General features: G+C 41.3%; 1 long non-coding RNA gene across 1 annotated transcript in view; it reads left to right on the top strand.

Annotated features, from left to right (window-relative positions):
• Positions 1-4,157, top strand: part of LOC128250117 (uncharacterized) — a 140,652-nt gene that overhangs the window by 122,660 nt on the left and 13,835 nt on the right. The window contains exon 2 of the long non-coding RNA XR_008266239.1: positions 2,981-3,073. This is a non-coding gene — a long non-coding RNA (uncharacterized LOC128250117). The remainder of the gene's footprint in view (positions 1-2,980; positions 3,074-4,157) is intronic.

Below are 4,157 nucleotides of genomic sequence, written 5' to 3'. Positions count from 1 at the left end.
GTACTTCTCGGTTGTTATTCTTGGGTGGAATAATACCGGTGTTATTTAATCTGTTTGTAATTTTTTTGTACATGGTGTTTTGGGGTTCGAAGATGGTCTGATTTTGATGTAACACGTGTGTTTACGATCGCTGTGCGGGTAGTGGAGGTATCAAGTTAAAATACATCATTATATTTGGAAAAATAGAGATAAATTTCAATGAGTATTACTTACTCGGATATAGTCCAACTCTTTGTCAGCTATTTTTTGTACATGGTGTTTGGGTTTGGAGGTGGTCTGAATTTTGAATTGTTATTATTATTATTATTATTATTATTATTATTATTATTATTATTATTATTATTATTATTATTATTATTACATATTACAATGGGCTTCTGCTCAGTTTCGACCTACCGATTTTACCCACAAGTAGTTTCGAATGCCGGAACGAAGAGTTATGTTACATTCTCGTCGGCCCGAAAGTTCTCCTGAACAGGTTGATCAATTGATTTCCATCGAAACCCAGGGTCTCCCCCATGACATCGTCTGACCTAAATTCCACTAACCCGCTATAGAAATCCGCACGCAGTGGAACTCCTGTTGCCAGTATTGCCCGAGAGAGTAGCTGGAGTGCTTGACGGTACTCCAATTGTCAATCCTCCAGCCCAAGTCTTCGTTTGATCTATGAATTGATATCCATTAAGGACGTCAACTGTGGAAGGTAGAACCTTACGTGCGGTGACCACACCTGTCCCCATCCAGGTAAAGCCAGAGGTGCCTCAACCTTAACGCAAATTTTCGCATCTTCAGCCAAGGCATCCCTAGCCCACCCTTTAGCGGTTTTTGGCAGCAGACAGAGCGCTTCACAAGTGGCGTTCCTCCCTTCCACAAAAAGCGGAAAAGGATTCTTTCCAACTTGTTCAGCCACAAATCGAGGCAAGGCACAACGGTCAGACAGGTGATGACAGATGCTATGAACATCTGTACCACCTTCGCCCTCCCTAGCAAGGATAACACCCGCCCAGGAAGGTCTAGGTTAGGGCAGCCATCTTGCCTGTGACCTCGCTCCAATTCTTTATCTGGAGGTCTGGACCGCACAAGACCCCTAGCAACCTAACCGGACCTTCCGTCAAACGCCCCACGACGTTATTGGACGACATCGTCTTGCCCCTCCAGGTGCCGAGTTGCAAGCCGATCGACTTGTCCTTTGTTCCTGCCACCGCCTCGTATCCCTTGATGGCGTTTTCCGCATGAGGAAGCTTGCTTGTCTTCGGACACGATGATGGAGATGTCATCCGCATACGCAGTGTCTCCCCTTCCACGCTACAGATCATGCGGCACACCCACTAACGCCTCCAACTTCCGCAGCAATGGCTCAAGAGAGGTGACAGGGGACATCCCTGGCGTACTGAGCGTTCAATATTGAACGGTTTTGAAAAAAAAACCCGTTCACTCGGATGATAGACTCGATGTCGCTGTACAAAGCAGCAATCCAACCTTGGAAAGTCTAAATGTACCAGTGCCCCACCTTTGCCAAAAATTTTACCAGCCCTCTCTAAGGAGTAGCGTATAAGATTGAGATTATTGTGAATTGACCTACCCAAGATAGTGCAAGTTTGTGCCTCTTCGACAAGTCTGTCCACGATACGCGCCAACCTTTTTGTCAACACTTAGCCAAAATCTTTAATTCTGTTATGGACCGAGACTTACTTATGATATCTCCCTTGCTCAGGCCATTTCTGATCAACGTCATCCCCTCTCGGCTCGCAGATCTGGGAATTCTCCCATTCTGCTGCCAGTTGGCGCAGACGCTGGCCAGTAGGTGCCCGAACAAGTCTAGCATACTCCTGTAATTGGCCCCTCACAGCACTCAGTTTCTCGTGCCGAAAGACGCGGGCCACCAGTCAGGAAGTCCCGTAGGGCCTCACCGTGGTCTAGCGTCTCGCTCCTCTCGAACAACTCGGCGAAGTGCTTGTAAAGTGCCTCACACATCTCCTCCTGTTCTTTGACCAAACGTTCATTTTCATCAATCAAAGACCTGATTATGGCATCGTTGATCAAAAGAAATCCAACCTCGACCATTTCGTCTCTTTAAGAATATCTACGACATAATTAGATGATGTATTTTCTTTTTTTTTTTAAGACAGTGGGATTTGATATAAGCGAAATTGTTTCCTATTTTAGCATGTCGAGCGGCCAGGTGGGGTTTCGCTTAGAAGAATGGAAGGAAGTGGTACGGCAGAAACGATAGAATGTCGAACGAAAGTGCATTGCAGTATTTCGTTACTCATCTTTGTGTTTTGAGTTCAAATTCCGCAGGGCTCAAGTTTTGCATTTCGTATCAGGACCATTGTCTGTATTTCTTCCTGCCAGTCCAAGTACCGAAATCGATTTAATCGACTATTGAACCATAACCCTATTTTTGCCTTCTGTCTGTCCTCTGTGTCTGCCAGTCTCTGTCTGTATTTCTCTGCATCTGTCTGTCACTGTCTGTCTGTCTATCTGTCTGTTTGTCACTGTCTGTCTGTGTGTCTGTCTGTCTCTGTCTCTCTAAAACAAACATATTTGCCCTTTGTCAAAGCTTGAAATGCTTATGATACTTGTATCCCTGAGGGTACATTCAAAAGAAAGACAGTGGTCTATAATCTGAATGTATCCATAAAATATCAAAAGTGAGGCATTCATAGATTATTGAACCATACGTAACACACTTTAGACAAATGAAAGAAGATAATCTTCACAGAGTTTATCGTTCACGGAGATTATTTCTTTGAGAAAATCTGAGCACAGTATAATGTGAGAGTCATTTAAACGATTTAATGCTACAGTTTTCTTGGTTGTTGTTGTTGTTTAAATCCAGGTCAGCACATATCAAACAGGTATGCGACGAAAGGCGTTCCAGCCGTGAACGTCCAGTCTTTTATTCTGAAATAGTGTATCAAAAATTACATTATCCAACTACGTATTGGATCACTACATTATCCATTATTTTTTTTAGAGAATGAAGAACAAAGTGGTTTGAGAGAGACTTAGAAGCTACGTTCTGGCTGTTTTCGACCACGCAGAACTGGAGTTTTCAACCATTTTTTAAGTATGGACTTCTTTGATTACTATTTTATTCTGGTGTCCCCCTCCCCACGTAGCCATTCGACGTTTAAGACCTAGTTTTATAGAAGCTTCTTTAAAAAATTCCTATTTTGTTTTCTGCACATTAACTTGTGTAGGTTGAATTATGTAAAATGTTTGAGAAAGAAACCTAGTTTCTTGCAATACAAACCAATACATACATCTGAAGCAAAATTTTTTCTAAGAGTCCTTAAAATAATATTGTGGATCCCCAATTTACTATTTCGTTTCAAGCACGCCCCCCAAATCTTATATGGACCCCACTTGAGAACAACTGGCGTAGAGCCTCTCCTGCGTTGTTGTTTAGCCCCAGGTTAGCCTTGATCAAGTAACCTTGTGATAAAAAAAACGTGCCATCCACGACTACCCCCATCGTTTTACCTATTCAGGACTACATACGTTATCCAATGTATCTTTATTTCTAAGACGATAGAGTATGTATTATTTTTGTGGGAGGGAGAAGTGGAAATTTTGGCTACTATTTCTAGCAGTTCCGATTGACTCGCGAAGCTACAGTGAAAGTCGCAAGTACAAGCTGTCAAACACGGACTCTAATAGATTAACAGGCAGTCAATGGCGGATAGTTCATTATTTATTTAACACACACTCACACATACACGCACACACACGCACACAAAGAAAAATGCACGTATAAACAGACTGGCACATAGACATAAACATTCATACACACATAAATACCCACACATTCACACAAACACACACATTCACATACATTCATAATAAAAACAAAAACAAAAACACATGAACATAATTCATTGGTTTAAAAAGTTTTTATTTCTGTGAAAATTGAATCATTGCATTCAGATTAAAAACTAATCGGGAAAAATAAAAAAAAGATGATGTTTATTTTTATTCACAACGAAAATTTAATAATTAACGCTCCTGGCATAATTATCTTGTACAGTTCTAATCCTTTTAATCACATTGTCAGCATGCGTTTTCAATAACGTGGGATCTGATTTTCTCGTTTCCTTTTTTTGTTTGTTTTTATCAATCTTCCTAAATTGATGCAAATAAACTTTTCCCTT

Source organism: Octopus bimaculoides, chromosome 19, assembly GCF_001194135.2.
Source record: "Octopus bimaculoides isolate UCB-OBI-ISO-001 chromosome 19, ASM119413v2, whole genome shotgun sequence".
In the NCBI taxonomy this organism is placed as follows: domain Eukaryota; kingdom Metazoa; phylum Mollusca; class Cephalopoda; order Octopoda; family Octopodidae; genus Octopus; species Octopus bimaculoides.
The sequence above is the reverse complement of the archived record's forward strand: the minus strand, read 5'-3'. Positions and strand labels throughout refer to the sequence as shown.